The sequence below is a fragment of the Passer domesticus genome, chromosome 4 (assembly GCF_036417665.1).
Source record: "Passer domesticus isolate bPasDom1 chromosome 4, bPasDom1.hap1, whole genome shotgun sequence".
In the NCBI taxonomy this organism is placed as follows: Eukaryota; Metazoa; Chordata; class Aves; order Passeriformes; family Passeridae; genus Passer; species Passer domesticus.
In genome coordinates, this window is record NC_087477.1 from 62,251,700 (window position 1) to 62,274,962 (window position 23,263).

Here is a 23,263-nt window from a genome sequence, read left to right on the forward strand (position 1 = left end):
TTTCAATATTACCAGTGGAAGATATGTCAATAACCTTTATACAGCTGAAGCTTCAGTGCAGTTTCCAATATAAAGATTATGAGAGGCGGAGATCTTTCAGGTCATGGACTTTTTTTTTTTTGGTTAGTTTTTTCTTTTTAGTTAGAGATATTTCTCCCTCTTGATGTGAAATTTTCTTTGTGCATTTTCTTATGTGACTACTCAGGATTGCCAGATAATTTACAGTTGAGTCCTAATTTTAAAATATATTTTAATATCTGCAAAGGTTTTTAAAACATTGCTCACTCTTTGCCAGAAAATCATTCATGATTTCTAAAGATGAGACCTTGCAGGTACTTTGTTTAATAAACAACCATGAGACAGTCAAAAGGCTGTACATGTTAAAGAATAGTAGGAAAAAACCAGAATACAAAGGGGAATGTAGCACAAGACACTGGACCTATCTGTCTTTCTCATGTCTGAAGCGGAACAAAGACACTGAACAGAGAAAGCAGGTTTCCTTTCACTGCTCTTTATTGAACCTTCTATCTGTAAGATGAAAGAATGTGAATAAGAAAGGCATTCTTCTGCACCACCAAAAAGCTGAGAAAAAGCTGATCATTCATACTGAAAGTTCCTGCTGATAACATCTCTAAAATTCTTAGACTTTTTTTTTCCTGAGGCAATTTCAAGTTAAGTCTCTGGTGATTTCTCCCTAAGAAGTGGCTGACACCCAGTTCTGCTGGCATTTGCATGGTGCATATGCTCTAGTATCAGGCAAACATGAGAGCGTGTTGGCGCAACAGCTTTGTCCTTGCACACTAGTCCCAAGGTATGGAGCATTTTGATCATTAGCAGTACTAGCTTTGTGCCCCTTTTTACAGGAAAGACATTGAGTGGCTGGAGCGTATCCAGAGAAGAGCAGGTGAAGGATCTGGAGGACAAATCCTATGAGGGAGAGCTGGGGGTATTTAGCCTGGAGAAAAGGAGTCTCAGGAGAGATCTTGTTCTCCATAACTGTCTGAAAGGAGATTGTGGTGAGGTGGGAGTTGGTCACTTCTCCCAGGTAATCAGCAATAGGAATAGGCTTCAAGTTGCACCCGGGGAGGTTTAAATTGGACATTATGAAAAATTTCTTCCCTGAAAGGCTTGGCAAGCACTGGAACAAAGTTCCCAGGGAAGTGGTTGAGTCACCAAACTTGAAAGTATTTAAAAGATGTGTAGATGTGGTCCTTAGGAGCTTAAAGGTACTACTTAGTGGTGGACTTGGCAGTGTTAGGTTTATGGTTGGACCTGGTGGTCTTGAAGATGTTTTTCCTGCCTAAATGATTCTAAAATTCTGTGTGTCAATTTATTTTTTCCATCATTTGCTCTGTTATCTTTCATCTTCTCTGCTATTTTAAAAATATGAGTAATGTGCAGAGAAAACACCGCTCTGTCATTTAATGAGACTAGATTTTAAAATGTGAATAACTTAAGCAGTGAAATAGGTTTCTCAGACAAGAGAGTTTCAGGACTGAATGAGAAAGTATCTACCAACTGTGTGTAGGTGTAAAGGACGTGTAGACAAGGCCTGATTTTTGCCTTGAAGTTAGCCCTACTTTAAGTAGGAAGTTGAACTGCTTGACTCCCCTGAGCTGTCTCCCAACATAAACTTTTTCTATGGGGTATAATGTGCAACATGTTCTGCTCCTGCCTTATAAATGTCATTCACCATTCTGCAGGAGTTGGTTTAGCTCCAACTGTCAGAAAAGTAAAATGTATTAAATAGTCTGACTTATAAACTGAAGATAATACAGAAGTGATTTTAACAATTAATACAATGACAATAATTTTGGGCCGTAGCTTCCTGTTTCTTCATGTCAGTTCTCTATTCTGTTTGAAAACCAACATTTTTCCTGTCATAGACTATGTGTAGATCTTAATTAAAAAAACTAGGTAAAATATTACAGAAGGTGAAAGATTCTAAAGACATGCTGTATGCTAGCATCCCCTTTATCCCATATCTCCTTCCATGTGCTACACTAAAGCAACAAAAGGCGAGACAACCTACGTTCAGGAACCCTACGTTCCTGATGATTTTGCAGTCCACTGCTTCTCTACCACTTTAATAGTTCCTAGGGGCTTTTGTTAATGAAAGATGATTCAGGACAGTTCTTGTTTGTCCAAGTTTTCATGAAGAATCAAACTGATTCCCAGTAGCCCATGGAGGAGTAACAGGAACACTGTTTCAGTATTTAGCTGGTGCACAGGCCACAGGATGATGTTTCTGCAAATGGAGGATCCCTGATGAACTGCAGGATGAAGCATTATATGAGAAGACTGCCTATAAATTAAAGATCTTGACAAGTTATTCTCTTCTCAACTAGTTTAAAGGAACACAACTATGGATTAAAGGGGGAAAAAACCCTGTATTTTGGCCAATATAATGATTTCATTTGAGATAGAGTGCAAAAATAAGGACAGTAAATTCAGCCTTCCTATCTTCTGTCTGTTTGTGCTGTCTAGAGTTCGTTGCTTCTTTGAACAAAACTGTGCAAAGTCCAGCCCACAAGAAGTCCTAACTGTTCTATAGGAAGCCCAGGGGTTTATCCCAAGTCTGACTATGACCCTACAGAGAATACCACAGAAGAATCATTGCAGCAGCCTTGCTACCTTGTCAAGAAACTGCTATCTGGGTTAAATAAAACCTAAATGAGTCTACAAATTCATAAAATAGACTCAGTTTAGCTTGAACTGTAGGTCTGAGGTACTCATGTATGCTCATATTCCAGCATCATATAATATGGTAGTTCTGCCCGTGGTGTAAAGCAGAGCAGGATCAGCTTCCTAAAGTGTTCCTTTTTTTTTTAATATTCCTTTCAGTAAAAATTTTTAGAAACTTTTTGTCAGAAACAGCTAGAGCTTTTGTACAGTTGTACTGTGGATAGGTAGTTACTGGCAACTGGGTCATAGCAGATCTTTTCTTTTTTCCCCTATAAAGAATTGTGTAGTGAAGTTGAAACAGCAATAAATAGGTAAAAATGATTTATTTTCATTGTAGATAAAACTCTCAGCATCAAATAGGAACTTTGATGTATTTGTATAAGAAAAGTTAGAAAAGAATGTTTGAATCATTCATCATGAAGCATTCTAAAGCTAAAAGGTCAAAAGTTTCTCCCATCTGTCAGAAAACAGTCTCCAAAAGCCAGAAGACTGCCAGAAACATGCTCAGTCCAGCTTGATTTTGACCATTGGGAAGTGCTGAAAATGAGGAAAATAAAAGAAATTAGGTTCAAAATGAAAGGGTAAAAGTTATTTTCAGTTGGACATTTCTTTAGAAAGAGTTGTTGATTTGTGACTCCCCCAAAATATGTATACAGCTCTGAAAAAATGTGAAGTCTAATAAGTCTTAAAAACAGAGAGAAGTAAAATATTTCTGTAGCCTGCATTGCCTTTTCTGTATGCTTCATGAGATGAAAAAGTGATATTAATAAACAAAGGAGTCAAAGGGCCCTTGGGTGACTCATAGGGACAATTCAATATGTCCTTCTGCATTATAACTTGAAATATGAGAGAAAATGAAGGAAAGTTTTACATAATTAGCAAGATAATCTAAGCTTGCTACAGTATCTGGGGAAATGATAGCATCTGGAAACAGAAGGTCTTTAAGTGATACTGCTGAATCCAGGCCCATTTTTGTGAATTACTACAACTTTTTAAATTTTTTATCTTTCTGCACATTATAGAAAGCACTAGCACTCCCAAATCCAAGTATTTCTTACTTTGCTTTCTGTTAAGGAAATGAGTTTTGATCAGAGTGCTTGGAATGCTATGGTTTCTCTGTTATACAGTAAATGTAAGTCTTTCTGAAGTCTTGCCGAAGTATCCTAAGTAATACCTAAATATGACCTATACTTACAAGTGTTTTTACTTTTATGATTTTATTTTTTAAATATTCCAAATGAGTAATTTCTTTTTGAAGTGATTTTAGAAATATAATAATATATATGTATTTTTATATATATATATGTGTATATGTATATATATGTATATATACAAGTATATGCATACACTATGTTAATTTCAGAATTTTTCCTCTTATTTTTCCACATTATTGCTAACATATTAGGTTAGCACATTACTGTATTTGGGCTTATATTTCTTTTCCTATTTTAGTCTATTTCTATGTTTGAAATCTCTTTCCCATCTTATTTGGATTCCTTCTCATTCCTTCATGTTTTCCTTATTTCACTCTCAATTTCTGCATTTCTTTTTAATTTTTCTTACAACAATAAATATTAATATGGGGAAGAGATTCAGCTCTGCCCTCTTAGGCCACCTTAAAAACCCTCCACGGGTTTGTCATGCTGTCTCAATCTTTGAAATCCATTTGAAAATCTTTCGTGAGTGATCTTATGTGCAAACTTTCATTTCCAGTAGGATTTTTGCTTGTCACTTTATGCATACACTCAATGTGTGTAAAAATATAGCTATGTATTATTTCAGTCTGCTTCTCCATTTCCTTAGGCTTTCTATTTTTGTGCCTTTTTTTTTTTTCTCCATCACTCTCCTCCTCTCATCTCCACCCCGTTTGCTAATATCCATCCTTTTTCTCTTTGAGTTTCTTCTTCACAAATAATAACTTGTGTTCCTGGAATACAAATCTGTTGCAAATTCTCTTGCTGATTTTTCTGTTTCTGCTACTTGTTCTGGTAATGATGAACCCTGACATTGCCTGAATCAGCCCCTCCTTCTCAGTGCTATATCTTTAAGATTCCTCCTTGTGTAGTGCAGAGTGACGACCTTTACTTGGGCTGCAAAAAATTCCATAGCAATAAGCAGCCTTTCACCCCAACTGCAAACTGCAGGGTTACACCCAAATCCTGTGTGATCCTGCATTTGGATGTTTGGAGATCCCTGACTTGCTCCTTTGCTGGGCCCTGGAAATTGCATTAGATATAAGGCAGGACGTTTCCTCTAGGATTCTGGGACAAGGGGCTAATTCAAAAGAGCATATTAAAAACACCCAACAGAAACCCAGTATTTATTTCACTCAGAGGTGTTACATCCCACAGAAAAAAATGCCTAATCTATTCACCTGAGTCCCTCTGTTTCTCTCAAGGGTAGGGTGTGTCCTGATCTGCCAAAGGAATCATCTCTCTGTGCCTTGGACTGCCTTTTGTGGGAGGTACTTTTAAGACTGGATTATCATCTTCTCAGAAAATGTTTAGCTGTCTAAATTTCTTTTTCAGTCTAAAACTCTAAGATTTATAATATCATCCATAGACTTTTTGGATGCAGCAATCGCTCTTTCAGCCATTATCACCTTTCTCAATTTCCTATCTTTGGCTACTGTTGTATATATCCTTTCTTGATAGCCTCAGGCAGGGTAAAATATAAGTCCTAAAAATTTTCTTGACTGTACAGGGAAGAGCTTTACATGCCTGGATCTTGGCAGCAGTGCCTCTAAGTAAATGTGGTGATATGTGCTCAAATATGTTTCTCATGGAAAGAGCAGAGCCTCTCAGAGTGCTATAAATAGAAACAGAGTTACAGAATAATTAGGAAATGGCTATTATGCCTCAAATTGTGTGTGTATCTGGTGAGGAAGGATTACAGAGAGCAGGGAGTGCTGTAATTTATTTGGTGTACATATTCTTGCAAATCCAAAGTATTTTCAGATATTCCAGGTGATGTTGAATTCTGGCTAGCAAGAGATAACTGCTCAGTGTATTTTTCCTACTGCTAAAGCTATTTTTTTTCTGCCATCTGGAACTTAACCTTATGAAACAAATAAAACTTTAGTATGTTTTTAAGGTTTTTTTTTCCCTTAAGCTTAACCCAATAATGTGTTCTTTCTTGAAGGGGATAGGGTTATTCAATGTCATGTTTATGTGATGGTGTAGAAATTGTGGAGGAAAACATAAATACTTTAAAATTGATTTTTATTTATTAATTAAAATGCTGGAGAATTTTCAAGGTAAGTGTTTCTGAGATAAACCAAGAAACAATATCTGTCAATGTGAAGAATTCTGTCCTTAAAACCTTAAAAGCTCTCAAGTTTGGAGTAAAAGCAACATTTATACTGTGTCTAAATTAATTTGTAGAATGAGATCACTGCAAGTGCATCCTTATACCTAAATATATTTATTCATTTTCAAAAACTGGGCCTCATTTGGTGTTCTGGTGTATCATTACCAAATTTTGGTTTTTTTCTTCTCTGAAAGAAGAGGCTTTTAGTCAGGTTGCCATACCTGTAGCATATTTCTATTTTCAATTTCTTAGACTGAAAACAAATATTTGCTCTTTGGATCCTTAGCAGATATTGTCACTGTTTTGAATCTCACAGCCAGGACAGATATACTGGGTTCAATGAAGTGGGCACTGAAAGGTCATACCTGATAGCTGGCATACATGCTGATTATTGTGTAGCAAAACATTTTTCTTGTAAGCATTTTTTAATAATGCAAGCGAATACTTCAACAGTTTGAGAAAGATATACAAAATATTTAGAGATTTTCAGAGCTAGAACACTATGACTGTGCTATCTGTAAGTGTAATGATTCATAAGAACTTCAGAGAAAATAGTAACACAATTTTTGACAATAATAGCAAGCAAAAATAGCAATCTCTAGTAACAAGATTTAATAAAAGTAAAGAGACTGCCAAAATAGACGTACTTGCTACTGTAAACCCATGGGTTTTGCAGAAAGACATAGACACAAATTACACATAATAAAAATATTTATTCTATTGGCAGCACAAAAATTGCCCATCACCTGACTTGTAGAGTGTTCAGACTCCCCAGATTAGTTTATGCTTTGTCTGATTGCATACTAGCTATCAGATATTGCTAGCTTCCAATTTATTATTCTTCCTGCATAGATTCTCTCCAAACAAAATAAATAAAAGAACAAATATTCTGCCTTGGGGATGGGTCAAAATAGGAAGAAAAGAATTTATATTCTTGTACTAATTTTTCTGAATAGCTGAAGTACCTTACAATCATTTGTACTATGACAAAAGCTTCTGAGTCTGTGTTGCTTAATTCTTAAGATTCTGTTAAATATTTCTGGGCTCTTTGTCATATGCCAGAAATGAAACCAATCTCACATGGCAATGCTGGAAAAGATAAAGCCATATCTATTAGTGTTTTTATCTTAAGACATTATCTGAACATTTTGATAGCATGATTTATTTGCATAGATTTCTAAATATCTTTTGATATATTGATCAACAATATAGAAGAATCAGTCAGGAATCTAAAATAACCCAAACACAAAAACAAGGAAAAAAGGAAAAGCTGAGGACTTCTTTCCAAATTTTGCTGAAACATTAATGATTATTGTCCCTAGGTAACCAAACATTTATCTCACTATAGAAGTATAGAATAGAGAGACAAGTTGGTTCTTGCAAATTTGGTGTAGAATCTCTGATCCTCTGGGATGGCAAAGTAGAAGTGTGCAGCAACTGGTCCAATACAATTTCAGTAAGAGGTGATACAACAAAGGGAAAGGAGTCCAAAATTACCACCAAGCTGAGACAGATCTGCGCAGTCACACCCAGTTAGCCTCTACACAGTCACTGGGCTGGTGTCACCAGTGCTCTACCAAGACTAGAAAGTGGGGTCAGAAACTCTTGTAGAGACAGAAACACTGTCTCTCCTCATCATTTTTTCTCCTGAAGCAGAGTGGATATCTTTTTTGAGTGAGGAAAGTGCCTTTTTACATGCAATACAGTAGTGGCTGTAGCATTCTTTGGCCAGAGGGTACTTCTACTCCTTCATTCCTGGCATCTTTCTAAAGGCTAGAGCTGCATTTTGCACTGGCTAGCACAGGCCATGTCTCCATGTTATGGAGACAGACCTGGAGCCAGTGACAGGAGGCAGGGATCCCTATCTTTCCTCCTCCCTGCAGCTGATCTCCATTTAAGGTTACATGAGATGCAAGGACAGAGTGACGGCCCTGGCTGGAGAAAAGCATCAGCCTCCCATGAACAGCCCTGCAGATGGTCTCTGGAACACTGGGCAGTGGAGAGGTGGGACTGAACCCTCTCACTCTGGAGGGCAGGGAAGGCCCAGTCCTAAACCAGTAAATTTTGGACAGAATCAAGGGGATTTCCATCATCATCATCCATCTTTTACAGGAAAGTGGTCCCCAGCACATCAGTTACATGGTGCAGAGATCTGCTGGAGCCAGAGCTGGTGGAAGGCCCAGCTGTGCAGGTGTGGGGTGCTGGGGTGCAGTGGAGTGACAAGCCTGTGCTCACTCGAACTGTGGGACATGGGACTGGTCCAGAACAGCAGCTCTTTGTGCCTGTTGGATGTAAGAGTAGTTCAGGAATTACATTTTTTTTTTTAATGGCAGTAACTGATTGAGGGGGAGGAACAGGGATAAAGTTCAGGATCATGCTTCTCACCTCCAGCACTTTTTCCTGACCCTCACAGGTGTAGTGCTGTGATTTTATCTGGTACTTCACCATGGGCTGTGTTAGACATGGGACAAAATGGCTCTTCCCTCATTAGCTTTTATTTCTGTAGGGTAAGAGCTACCTGAGGGCCTAGTTTATTTCTACTTTACAATAATGTGAGTGGATACTATGTGAGAGTTATTTATATATTCCAGTGTATCCTAGTCTAGTTACTGACCCATCATACTGCTGCTTTCTTTTATGAATACATTTATTGAAGGAGGATACTCCAGAAGTGTGGAACAGTGCTCCAGATCTTTTGAGTTCAACCACTATTATACAATCTGTATTACAGAAATTTTTGTATTTCTAGTGATAGCTGTTTTTCTGATTAAGTCATATGGTGTTTTACCGAGACTTTATAAAATAAATTGAGTGGGGTGGATGCACTGAGGCAAGAGGCAAACAATTTATAATCCACCTGGAGTGGCTTTCCAGGAGGTCTGTATTGAACCTCTTTCACATGACTCTCTTCTCTGGAATCTAATAGATTTCAGGAGAGTCTGTGAAAGAAAGTCTGTGATGAACCAACCAAAATTTTGAAATTAAACCACCAATCCATTCAAAGAATCCTTCAACTTTAATTTAAGCAAAGATAAAGGTTAAGTTATATCTATGACGCATACTTTATATTTGTGTCTCAGTTTGCTCCATCTTATACTGGACCATATATGGAATTGAACATGCCCAATCTCATCCTTGTCTTCTACTGTGTGGATTTTCCACAAAATCGTCTTCTGACTCCTAAACAATGTCTTTTGTGATAAATTATTATTCTTCCACAGTTTTTATTATCAAAATAGTGACATTAGTTTTTCTTCAGCTAGGTTTTTGCCAAGAAAAGCAAACTCACAATTTCATCCTTTGGCAATCCATATGACTTATAATTCACAGGGTGTTTGCCATTGTGGCTATTGTGTGTATTCTGCAGCTCTTTGCCAATAGTAGAAAATATTATGTAATAAAAGAAATAAAGAAAAATGGAGTTGGTAATTTAGATATTTAGAACTGGAATGTAGTCCAGATTGTGGCATGAGTCTAAACAGCCTCATTGCTCTGGAGCAATTACAGAATTAAAAGACACAAATCATGTACTCCACCAACAATAAACAAAGCAAATCAAATAGTCCTTCCATCCCCAGACAATGGAATTTAAGGTTACAGCTCTAACTTTACATCCTGTTGGGCTTCCTTCTAAAGTGCAGAGAGGGGAGTGTGTTTAAGAATATATGAAGCAGGTGGACACAGTCAGTGCCACTTAGGCAAATGTGCCTAGATAGTGTCATGTGAGTGTAGGGTAACTAGCAGTGTAAAAAGTGCTTCATCCCCTGACTCATGAGTTGTGAATCTCCATCTAAACTACAGTTTTGGATTCCCGGTGTGAGGAAGATGTTAATGTAGTGGAGCAAATCTAACAGATGGCACTAAAATGAATGGAGTGTATAATGTGCAGGAGAGATGGGTTTGTTCAGTCATAAGAATGCTAAACAGGGACCTTACTGCTGTTATCAGCTCCCTGATGGAAAGCTACAGAGAAGGTAAAGCTGGACTCTTCTTGTGCACTCTAAATAGGAATGAAGGCACAAGGTACAACAACAGAAAATTCAATTAAATATCAAATATACGCTTTACCATTTAATGATCAAATGTAGGAACATGTTTCTTGGAGAGGCTCCACACAGAACTTTCCTCCTTGGAAGTATCCAAATCTTAAATAGGTAAATATATGAAGAAACTGATCAAACCAGAACTGATATGAAACAACGTCTGGAGTAAATGCTCCTCAGAGATCCTGCTGGGAACTCTCAGTGGGTATATAAACAGATTTATTACAGCTGTTGTTTAAGAAGATGCAATAGCTGCTTTGACAAGATAACATTTGTGAATGTTTCCCAATAGTGCTAAGCAGATGTTGCCTAGAATGAGTAGGGAAAAATCATCAAAAATGCAGAACCCTTCTCTGAAAACCACTGGATTTGCACCTTTTAGATGTTGTAGATGTTATTTTTCTGTACATATTCACAGAATCTTAAGAATATCCTGGGTTGGAAAGGACCAGCAAGAATCATCAAGTCCAACTCCTGGCCCTGCACAGGATAGCCTTAAGAAACAGATCGTGTGCTCAAGAGCATTGTCCAAATGCTCCTTGTACTTTGGCAGGTTTAGTGCTGTGGCTGCTTCCCTGGGGAGCCTGTTACAGTCTCCAATCAACATTTGTGTGAGAAACGTTTTCCTGATATCCAGCCTAAAGCTTCCCTGATGCAGATTCATGCTGCTCCTTTGGGTCCTGTCACTAGTCACCAGGGGGAAAAGATCAGTGCCTGCTTCCCCTTTGAGAGAAAGCTGTAGACTGCAATGAAGTTTCCTCTTCCCCTTCTCCATGTTCAACAAATCAAGCGGAGTTGTTACGCTCTGATACCAAAAATGCACACAATATTTAAGGTGAGGCCGCCCCAGTGCAGAGCAGGGTGGGACAATTCCCTCCCTTGCCCGGCCGGTGATGTTGTGCCTGGTGCCCCCCTGGACAGGGGTGGCCCTCTTGGCTGACAGGGCACTGCTGAGTCACATTCAACTTGTCATGGACCAGAATCTCCTGGTTTCTTGCTGCAGGGCTGTTATCCAGCCTCCCACTTGCTAGTCAACATGTACAACATGATTGCTTTATTCCAAGTGCAGAATCCAGCAAATGCCCTTGTTAAACTTCATATAGTTGGTGATTGCCCAACCCTCTGATTTGGCAGGATCTTTTTGCAGGACCTCTCTGCTTTTAAGGGAGTCAGCAGCTCCTCCAAAATATCTGTCATAGGCAAACTTGTTTAGTGTACTTTTTGGTTAATCTTACAACAAATTTATGAAGACATTGAAGAATACTGGCCATTATGCTGGACTTTGGTCCTGTGAAGTTGTGCTGACTGTGACCAATGACTGCGTTGCCCTTCAGGTGTTTTCCAATAACTCCTAGAATAATCTTCTCTGTAACTTTTCCAGGCCCAGAAGTGAGACTGACAGGCCTGTTCCCAGAAATATTCTTCTTGACCTTGTAAATTAGGAAAAGCAGCCCCCAGTTGATGGGGATTTCTTTGGATTCCCAAGACCATTCAAAAATCAGAAGTCTCATGATAATGAGCTACTCAAACATTTATGTAGTCATATAATCTCAGTGAGACAACCAGCAATTCTGAGGATGCAAGTGATTGCCCTGGCATATGAGTCATGCTAGTTTTAGCAGTGCAGTTTTTTCTAGGGAAATCAGGACTACCTCAGAAGTTAGGGTTGTAAATGATTGCACTGATTATTGATTACATGGGGAACTGCATAATTGCTTCACCTCAGAACATGATTAATTTGTTGTTAGTGGTTGAATCCTGCTACAGGAGCATTAAAAGGATGCATTTAATACATGGGTTATCTCTTCTGGGTTGATTAATGCTGGGAATATTTTTGTGGCTCTGAAACCACACATACACACATAATTGTAAATGCAGTAATTTTTTTTAATCCATCATACATATGTTTATAAGGAGGCCTTCAAAATGAAGGAAGCATACAAGGGGTGGAAGCAGGGATATATGGCCTGGGAGGAACAGGAAGATCTGGCCCAAACATGCTTGGTGACAGGGTTAGGAAAGCCAAAGCCATGTGAAATTGAATGTGCCCTTCCCTGGAAGGGAAGTGGCAACAAGAAGGGCAATAAGAATGGCTTCTGCCAGTTTATTAGCAGCATAATGAACGTGAGGGAACGTGTGGGCCTGCTGCTGAATGTATCTGAGGGCACAGTGACAAAGGATATGGACAGACCTGGGATAATCAACATCTTCCTTGCCTTTGGGAATCCCACATCCCTGAGATTGGTGTGGAAGTCTGGAGCAAGATAGACTTACCCTCAGTGGAAGGGGACCAGTTTAGAGAATATCTAAACACATGGAATGTATTTAAGCCTGAGGGACTCAGCAGTACACAGAGAGCTGACCAATGTCACTGAGAGGCTGTGCTTGGTTAGGTGTGAAAGGTTGCAGTAACTGGGAGAGGTTTTGGACTGCAGGAAGATAGCAAATGTCATCTTTCTATGAGGAGATGACTGCACTGGTGGATGGAGTGTAGTATTGTTTTTTGACCTTAGCAAGGCTCTCTAATATATTACCATCCTCACAGACAAGCTGAAGAACTATGAACTAGATATACAGACATTCAAGGAGATCGAAAAGTGGTTAAACTTCAGGGTTTAGGGGGTTGTAACCAGTAGCAATGAAACCCAGTTGAAGACTGGGTTTCATTCATCAGTACTTGTGGTACCCAAGGATGATACTGGTTCCTGTACCCTTTAATGCCTTTGTTAATTTTCGGGATGGTGAGTGAGAGTGCACCCTTAAAAAGTTTGGAAGTGATGCAAAACTGGGAAGGGTGTTTAATAGACCAGATAGAGGGATGTACAGTCGTTCAGATAGATTGCAATAGGTTGGAAAAATGGACTAACAGGAGTGTCCTGGCATTCCACAAAAGGAGATACCAAGTCCTGCACCAGGGGAGGGATAACCTCAGACTGCAATACATGCTGGGGACCAGATGGATGGAAAGGACCTTTGCAGAAAAAGACCTGAGAATCCTGGTCAATAAACAACCTGAATTAGCAACGTGCTCCTGTGGTAAAAGCAGTCAACAACCTCCTGGACTCTATTAGGAAGAACGTTGCCAGCAGGTTGAGGGAGATTATCCTTCCTTTTTGTAGTAATGACCAAAGAGACAAAAAGAATGCCATGGAAAAAGAACGTTACCTGGAGCCTAGTTGCATGCTTAAGAGGCAACTTCTACAGTGCAGACTTTTACAAATTTTATATTAAATGGTAATAGTAGATCCTCTGTTTCAGGAGGGTCTGGGTTTAGGTAATTTAGAGATTTTAGGCCTCTGGCTACAGAGGCTACACATTTAAATGAATGTCTGAAAACTTAGCTGGAAGGAAGATGGTTGTATTCTTGTTTACTATTTGTTCTGTGCTTATATTTATATTTGATATAAATATTTAGAAAATGGCTCTCCTGATTTATACCTGGCTCTTAAGAATGGCAGAAATAATTCTTAATCAGGTGCTTTGTTTGCCATGTGACTTTGTTGAGTCTTACCTGCTTCTTGTTGTCTATCAGTGTCAGAAATGCTGTAAGTGTCCCCGCTGTACTTCAGTCTTCAAGAGAATAACTAAAATGTAAACATCATGAATCACATATATTTGGCCTGTTTTTTATAAATGTGTTCAGAATATTGTATTTGCAGAGAGTATTTATATGCTTCAGCAGCAGTTAGAGTAGATAACTCAGAATTTTGGGAATTAGGCAAATTCAGGAATTTCTTTAGCTGAAAACCACATGATGCATACTAATGATTTCTCATACAAATTTCTGAAAACTTCTCTTTTGATTCTTCTTTTATCTATGGGTACTGATGCTGGGAATCACCAGGAGGCTTTGCTGGAGATATTCAAGCATTATTGACTACAATAAACCAACATGCAGTAACACCTTGGAAGTACACAGAGTACAGAGGTACACCTTACAGTAACCAATATAACACAGAATTTTCATTCTGCCTCTGAGGTTATTTTAGTACACAAAATAACTTACAGTTCTAGATATCTCTAATATTTTTTCAGTATATAAAATTACAAAGAGACAGCTTCCATATCTTTAGTCCATGCTTTCAGTTCATTACAGTAGAATAAATCCTAGTAGCTTAAATTGTCTTGCTGTTATCCTATAATTTTATTTATGAGAATAGAAGAAAAATGATGAGATTAACTAAGAAGAGGAAAATAACACATGCTATTGTGTGCCTAGCTAGAAACTCTTTCAGGAACTGAAAGTTAGCTATATAACATTAGGCACAATACTATTTTGGAATAAGATTTAGGTCTTTTTAGACAGCATCAGTTTAGAAATGGTAAAGTCATAGGAGCATACCTGCAATTCCTAGCATTTTTTCCACTGTATTTTTTCTGCATGTGTCACTCTGTCATGAAGATTTTTATTTCAGAAATGTAAATCTTGCAAATGGTAACTTCAAAGGTCAGCTTTAATCCATAGTTAGTTGGACTTTCTAGAATGTATTTAAAGATTCCTGATAAAAATATTTGTTATTTGTGACAATGTGATCCTACTATAATTAAACCATTAAGCTAAATGGGCTTTACAATCTAAAGATGAAGCATTATTTGAATTGTGACACAGTTATCAAATTGCAGCTGGGGCCTTGCCATTGTCAGTGGAAAAATATGCTACAGGATTCAGAAACATGCAATTTAGAGTCAAATATTGTTGTTTGCCATTATAGAACATGGGTGTTGAAACAGAGAATACTCAAGAGATTGCAGTGATTGAAGTGTATGCCTTTTCATACCCTGCAAGTGCTGGAATAATCTATTGTGGATAACACCAAGATATGTCCAATGCAATATTGCTCTCATATACTTAATTTTTAGTAACTGTATGGTGATTTTGAATACTCGTTATGGTGGATTTTTGGGTCCTAGCTAAAACAAGAAGACCTTCCAAATGAACTAATCCCGTTAGTGGCATTTGTTACAAGTATTAAAAATGTGGGAGAGAAAAACCCCCCAATATGCAGAATTCCTCAGACTGCGCATTAAATACAATTTAGTCTTTAGTGACAGACCAGAATGGTTTTTAAAACCATCATGCATCAGTGAAGTATTTTGCAGCAGGAAGAAGTGCTGCATGCACTTCCTGAGCATCAGGGTCCTCTTGTGATGACACCAAACAGAGCAGAACAGAGCACAGTCAATGCCCAAGCAAAGGAGGTGCCTGTGCTCCAGGGTGGTGCAGAAGATGAGGATTTTGTCTTTATCAAGGACCTCAGGGTAGTTAGGGTGCTAGTCTGAAGGGCTAGAAGAAAGGCTTTGGATATCTAAAGACTGAGCTCAAGTTCCTGTAATAATCACTGTAGCTGCTGTGTTTTGTGCTGAACACACTCTGACCAGCAGGACTAAAGACTCTCCTTCTCCAACTGGACCTCTCAGAACATGCAGCTGCTGACTGTGAATGATGTCTTTAGTCCTCAGCCTGAGGTGGAAACTACATTACAGGCTTTCCTGTGTGACAATTGTGGTCTTGCTCTGGAGTACCATTCAGTTGCCAAAAATCACATGGTAACAGGCTTGGCAGAAGGTTGAGGACTTGCTTTTTGGTTTAAGGTCAGGAATCTTTTCCAGACCCTGGTATACTTGTCATCTTATTTGTGTGCTTCCTATACTGCAGTCAAGGACAGTTAGAATAACTGCGATGTGAGGTAAATGGAAACTATTTTCAGTGTTGGTGAAATTATTTTTTTAAATGCCAATCTGCTATAATTATTTCACTGGGGGAAGCACTGAAGAAATTTACTCTGTTACATACCAAGCAGAAGTTCTGAAGTCAGAATGAAGTCCTCTGTATTTTGCTTTCTTGACTTTGAAATGTTAAATGTTACATATTTCCTGCTATGGTGAGTTGAACCCAACTAGCAGTTAAGTTCCCACCCAGCCACCTGCTTTCTGTTCCCCTTCCATATTCCCCCTTCCCTGGAAGGCAAAAGCAAGAAATACTCATGAATCCAGATGAAGGCAGGATATTAATTTCCTTTAATACAAGAAGGAAACAACCCAACAAGTGATGCAGAGGCGATCCCTCTCCACCTGCCACTAGCAGACCAATTCACCACCAGCTGCATGAGGAAATAAAAGCTCTCCAGGTGATACCCTCACTGTGCTCCTGGGTCCTGACAGAGTTGAGCACCAAACTGCTTGGTGCTTGCAAGAGAGTGGAGATTCTGGACTTTCCCACCAGCAAAACAGTAAGAACTGACAGGAATTTCATACTGAAATATGAAATGCCTATGGGAATGAAATGTTTCAGGGCTAGGAAGTATCTGAGATTGTGCAAAACTGAGTTCTGGTTTCAAGAGAGAATTTGGCTCTGGAATGTTTTTCCAGCTCTGTCCCTGAGTCCCTAATCCCATTATATACTACATCTAACTATGAAAAATGCAACTATTTAATGAATAGCTGTTGAAAATCCTAAATTATTCACTGAAGAGTTTCAGAGCCTTATTAATTCTGGGGTTAAAATCCATTCCTGATCAGTCAAGTGTCTGTTGTGGAGTACTGATAAGGTGCAAAAGCTTACCTTTTAAATTACTGTCTTTTAACCTATGAATACAGTTAACATCTGAGGACTTCTTCACTTTCTGTGAGAATGACAAAGCCTGTCAATGAAATGATTGGTATCTTGAGCTGAACTCTGCAGAATTAATGCTTTCAATTTAATGAGTGTTTGAGTCAGTTCTTGTAGTGTAGTTCAAGCTGAAACCGAATGCTATTTTTTTTCCTGGAAGCTTTTCTGTTTCCCCTTTTCCTATGAAAATGCTGATGGCCAGAGCTTGCACTTTTGGCTATTTCCCACCCAAGCTCTGACATTGCAGCAGAATGTTCCAGGTTGCTGATGAAGTCATCAGCCTTCTCTTCACTACAGAAAAAAATTTTAAGGCTAAGTAAGTAGTCATCTGTTTCTTAATGACACTCAGTTCTTTTCAAGCTCACATCCAATATAATATATTTGTTTCATTTCAATTTAAAAAAAAAAGTATGGAAACTAAAGTTGTTTATTCTTCATAAGGAAATTAAGCTTGATTCTTATTTAAGAATGCTGCAAGCATACATAAGTATAGGCTGTGTTGTGCTAGTTACAAAAAAAAGTTGTGGATTTTGGCACTTTAATTATAAAGATGAGCGAATAAAAGTGTTTTTTTTTCTTTTTTTTTTTTTTTAAATTTAAGTCTTAATTTTAATCTTGTCCACAGGTCATTCCTACCTGTCCATTCACATGAACAGACAACTGACAGTCTGACCAGGTGAATGTGAGCATTGCTGTTTCAAAAATAAACCATTTCACATTCCTATATCTGCTTAGGTAAATTTCAGCATGTAAGATAAAAAATAAATTGACTTATTAGCTGTCTGCAAGCCTTTAGTTTGGAAACTCTAGTGGCTGGGGTGTGATGCAGAATATTACTGGACCCAGTGAAAAGGAAAATCAGAAACCTCTGAGACCTTGCCTTGGAAAATGCAACAGCAAAATGACCCACAATGGTTGAAAAGAAGTATAGCTAGTTCAGTGAAAACGTCTTTCATGATAAAGTATTGAATTTTTTTAAAATCTTAAATGTATCATGTGTATATACTTAATAATGACCTTACAGAATTGTACAACAATGCTTAAAACACAGCATCCACCCACCCCCTCACCAAATAAAAGAAGAAAATATAGAAAAGTGGTAAAATATATTTGAGATGTTTGTATTTCCTGAATGACCACATGGTAAAAAAATAATTTCAATGAGCATTACCAAAATATGTTGGGAGACCAGGTGTATTTATGTTCTCCTATGTTGCGTGTTGACCCCAACCAGCAGTTAGGTGCCCACAGTGCCATTTGTTCCTCCCTACCCCATCTTTCCAGGAGGACAGTGGGCAGAATAGGAATGGCAAAAGTGAGAAAACTTATGGGTTGAGATAAAGACAGTTAAAACAAGTGAAGGAAAAGGTGGAAAAACCTCAAGCAATGCAAAGGTGGCCACTCAGCACCTCCCATAAATGGAGCAATGCCCTGCCAGTCTCTGAGCAATGACCAACATGGAAGCAGTCCTCCTTTCTTCCTCTACATGATTTTTATTACTGTGAATGATGTTTCATGGTACAGAATATCCCTTTGGCCAAATCAGGTCAGCTGTCCCGTCTGTGTCCCCTTCCAGCTTCTTGCCTATCTCAGCCTACTTGCTCATGAAAATTTTTGCAGAAGTAACTCTGATTTTTTGGAGCTGTTATTAAATTTCTTTTTCTCTCTTAAGCTAAATGCAATTTATTTAAGATATGCTGGGTTTTTGTCTTTCAAATATGAGAGCAGAGATGTGCCGATATGCTCTGAAAGGGTGGATTGAACTCTGCTTGCACTAGGGTTTCTTTGCAATTTAATCTTTTGTCTCGGTCAGTTGTATAATTTTTTCTGTTCTCAGAAAATGTGTTTTGACCTTTTATATCTGTCAACAATTTTGTTTATAGGTTTTTGAGTGATGGGTTCTGAAGGAATTTTTTTGTTTTCTGTCTCTTTCTTGAAGCCTCAACAAAAATATCCAATCTGTTGCCTGAAGGTTTTTATTCTTGTGACTATTTAAAGAAAAATGTTCTTGTTCCTTTTTAAAATATGTATTTTAAGACTATTTATGCACAACTTTAATGATAATTCAGTCTCATCAGCTTTGATATCTGATTTCTATTTACCATATAAAAGCTCAGATAGCAAAGCACCATACTACATCTCAGTACTCTGAAACCATGGACAGAACAAACTCTGAGCTGGTCATGGGTGCTCATGGTGCAGATCTGTAACAGTTCTAAGTAGAGAATGGAAGAGAAATTATTCCAAATACTCAATGTGTGATATCTAATATAAAGTAACTTCTCTCAGTTAGGACACTGGAGATGTAGTTAGCATCCCTGAAATTCATAATTAGCTCTTACACTGGATTTTTAAACTGTGGATGCTGCTTATATGTATGTGCTTTAGTAGATTATGTGGTTTCCTGGGGTGTTCTGGCTGTACTCCAGTAGTGACTCCATTTGTGTGTGGTGTGTGTTGAGAAGAGCACTGGGAGGTGGATTGTCTTCAGCAGAGTGATGTTTTGTAGACTATCCCCAGCATGTTATGGCAGCCTGGTTTAGTTTTTAGGCTACAGTGCTTTATAAGCTGTGTTGTTATAAACAAGACAAGCCTTTACTAGGGAACTACAGAATATAAATCTAAACTGCATTAGCTATTCTATTTATGGGCTGGAAATAAGAAACATTTTGATGGTATTTGGGATATGATGGAGACCTGTGAGTGTATGCAAAGAGCACAGCCAAATTTATTTTATATAAAAGACAAAGCCATTGATTGGATGCTTCTTTATTACTCTGCTATGGAGCAGCATCAGGTCTGAATTACCTCTCCTGCTCTGGAGTACTACTAATAGCCAGATCTCTGCAGTAGATGAAGAAATTTCTTTACTTTTTCTTGAGAAAGAACTGCTAACAGAAAGGACCAAGCAGCGGAAATAACAAAAATCAAATGCTGAACCTAATGAAATATGATGTTTAAGCCCTCTCACTGCTTTTGTATGTGACTTTCTGTAAGGTACAAAATATCATTGACTGCTGAATTCAGACTCCCCACAACACTTTGGAGAGTAGTTAGTCTCATAAATGGTTTGATTGTTTGCTGAAGGCCTCGGTGCTGATACATTGTTGATTTCTGAAGATGAAGCAGTTCTTCGGGCACTATCAGGGCCCTCAGTAATTCCTGAATCAGCGCTGCTACTATCCCTTTTCCTCTGAGCCATCACTGTCAAGTTCTGCACTTTTCCCTGGACTCTGAGGAATTGCATGCTTTAGATAAGAATTGTCCAGGCATGTTTAGCAAACCTTGTTACTAGCTGAAAGCAAAACAGCTTTGTCATCCTGATTTGCCCCCGACCACAGCTGCTAACTGGGACAAACCAGGTCCAGGAAGTGCAGGACATTGAAAATCAAATCCATGCAAGATTCTACAAGGAGTTTAAAATTCTCATGCTCAGTTTGAATGTGAATTTTATATATGTGCAAATTTTATTATGACAATGACTTCATTTTCTGCCATTACGTTATTTTTTCTTTTAATTTTATTTTGCAGCATATCCAGTAATATTTGAATTGTCAGTTAAATTTTAGTCTGTTCTTTATGTCTTTAGCTGTTTTGATGTTTGACTTTCTGCTTTTTATATTAGAGAGTATATATATATGACATGCAATTTCAGTGTTTTTTTTCTGGCTAGGAAGAACTGTAGATTAGCATGTTATTAATAATAATGGCATGTTATTGCCACTAATTCAGGCAAAATGGTGACATGATATTCAACCACAAATAGCTTTAGGAGACACACTGTAGGCATGCTGGTAGGACAATAAATATATCTTGTTCTCGTTAAATTATTGTTTAAAGCATTTTGAAAGAATGTTTTTGCAGTAATGGGACAAAATAGAGGATATTGTATAAAGAAGCAGCAGAGATCACCAGCTTAAACAGATACAGAATGAACCAATGAACTATACCAACCAATGAACCAATACAAACCAATGAACTATACCAACTCTGCATGGCACGTGGAATTGTCTTTCATAGACAAATCTCTACTTATCTTTACTGGCTGAGTAGATGCTAGGGAATGGTTGTTTCATGTGACAAGATTTTTCTGCCTAGAAACTGTTAGATTGTGATTGAGAGATGTTAGCCAGTAAAATCCACATTGGTCTGTCAAACTTTACTGACTGATCGCTTTGGCCTTCTTTCAGAGTAACCTCTAACAGATAATTAGCAATTATCTGTTTTGTTTCAATCACCCACAGGGATTATTCTCTACCTTTCATTAATTTGGAGTGCCATCCATAAGGCTTTTGATGGTCTGTCATCCCCAGGATACTTCTCTGCAGATTTTTATGTGTTTTGTGATAGAGGGAAAATGCTGAAATCTAAGTATAGATCTGTGTCAGGGAAAGGACATGGTTATTGGCTCCACCCTCCATCCTCTCCCTCACTTGTGAAATGTGCAGCTTCGTTCCCTGTTCTGCAACACACATCTCCCAGGGCTGGGTGTGATCCTGCTGCAGCGCTCTGGAGTGTTCCTTTTGGTAACCCTGCCACACACCATCAGTGATAAACATCACTCTACTTAATTTCTGCTACCATTTTCCTCTTGAGATTGATAACCCTGCTTCACTGCTCCAATAATGTGAATTAGTATGTAGTTTTTTCATGCATCCTTCTACACCAAATATTTTGCATTTTTAAGGTCTGTTTTGCTAGTGAAGAAAGAAAGGGGGGAGAGGCATGAAACAGAGCAGGAATATTCATCCACTTTACAGTTAAAAATATACAAGACTGAGCATCAAGTACAGCTCCACTTCCTCTATGCCCTCAGAGAAAACAAAAACCAGTTAATATATTATATTTATTGTAATATGATCTCTAAGTGCAGTTTAAAGATGAGGTGAAGATTTAATCTGCATTGTAGAGGAATCTTTTGAATTTGTATCTTAGCCTGAATACTGTGATGAGTTCATTCTACAATATTCTACTGTTTCTATGTAACATTTAATTAGTGTTTTTGTTTTTTTTTTTTTTTTTTTAGAAACGGAGAGACAAGACTATATTAGATTTCAGAAATTGAATTTGGATGAACACAGATTTTGGAAAGCTGTGTATTTAATACAATTTTCAGACTGTCTGACTGTGAGCCAGTGACATTGTGTCTGTGCACAGTACACAGAAAGTTGAACAGGACTCTGTAGCCAAATAATTTGATTCACCTTCATAGTCTAAGAAAAGACATATGCAAATTGTTAAGGTAAAAAAACTGAATAGACAAACTTTGGAATATAACAGGACAAAATTTACTGAACTTTTTTGGTCTAATTAAAAAGATGGGCGAAGTACGATTCATTATAATGTCTTTGAAAAAGCTGCTAAATCTTAGAATCATAGAATGGTTTGGTTTGGAAGGGACCTTAAAGCTCATTTTGTTTCAACCCTCCTGTCAAGTGCAGGAACACCTCCCACTAGACCAGGTTGCTCAGAACTCCATCCAGCCTGGGCTTAAACAGTTCCAAGGTTGGGGTATCAAAAACTTATCTGGGCAACCCATTCCAGTGTAAAATGATGCCCTATTTTTAGTGCTAGGCCTAAGTTTAGGATTTCTTCTCTAGTCTGCTTTAAAAATAATGTATAAGGTCATAGAAAAGAGTATGGAGAGTTAGAAGGAGACATATTTCCATGGAATTATATGATGTTCAGATAGTTAGGTCCATCGCCCATAGATGTTACTTTTGTTTAGAGAAGGAAACCAAAATGGGCCAGTTATTTACTATAAGTTCATGACTAGACTTAGGAATTTTGAGTGCAAACTCTGTTAGCATTGGATACTGAGTGTGCAGCTGGAGATGGTTTACTGCTGTGCACTCATCAGTCTCATCTTCCTTCCACTCTTTTGTTCTGCACTAATTTTTTTCTCTTTTCCTTTCCAAGTTCACTACCTGTTCTTTTTGTAACCCTTTCTCTTTAATGTCTACAACTCTTAATCCTTCTACCATCTCACCTTTTATAGACAGACTCCTCTTGTGTGCAGCCTGAAGGGGACTGTGTGTGCATCATGAAAGGACCTACAGAAGGTCTATCCTTTTCCTGATAGCCAGTGGTGGAGTTCAGCACTTGACATCAGTGGAAAGAAAACATCAGCGAGGGCCCCCACAGAGCCAAGGCTGGCTGTTGACAAAGACATCTCAGGTCCCCACAAGCCTGGGCTGGAAACCTTAAGATGGAATGGTCGTATACTAGATATCTGCAGAGCAGCTGGAACATACACTGTAGGAATAAAATTGGATCTCTCTTAATTTAAAAAAATGTGTCCTGGGCACATGCGAGTGCAAATCTTCTTATAGATTGCCTGTAAGTTGCTGATGTCTTAAAGGAGGGATAAAAGCACAAATATTTCTTCTTTTCCTACTTGAAAAATGTCTGACTTTTTTTTCCCCTTTGTAGAAGGCTGAAATCATCATAGTCAAGAAGATAGAAGCTTATTTTATAAGAGCCTAGTTTTAATATTTTCGAATGTAAGAAGGATTGTAATGCTATATTGTATTTCAACTGTTTTTATGATAGTCAAAAGGATATAAGAAAGAGGCCCAATGAAGGACTCAAAAAGAAGAGTTCGAACTGGAATGTT

The 23,263-nt window shown here is 38.1% G+C and overlaps 1 long non-coding RNA gene across 1 annotated transcript in view; it reads left to right on the forward strand.

Annotated features, from left to right (window-relative positions):
- LOC135299411 (uncharacterized) overlaps positions 1 to 22,941 on the forward strand; it is a 30,725-nt gene extending 7,784 nt beyond the window's left edge. The window contains exons 2-7 of the long non-coding RNA XR_010361392.1: positions 5,084 to 5,149; positions 13,882 to 13,965; positions 16,003 to 16,267; positions 17,273 to 17,323; positions 21,674 to 21,889; positions 22,646 to 22,941. This is a non-coding gene — a long non-coding RNA (uncharacterized LOC135299411). The remainder of the gene's footprint in view (positions 1 to 5,083; positions 5,150 to 13,881; positions 13,966 to 16,002; positions 16,268 to 17,272; positions 17,324 to 21,673; positions 21,890 to 22,645) is intronic.
- Positions 22,942 to 23,263: the final 322 nt, after the last annotated feature.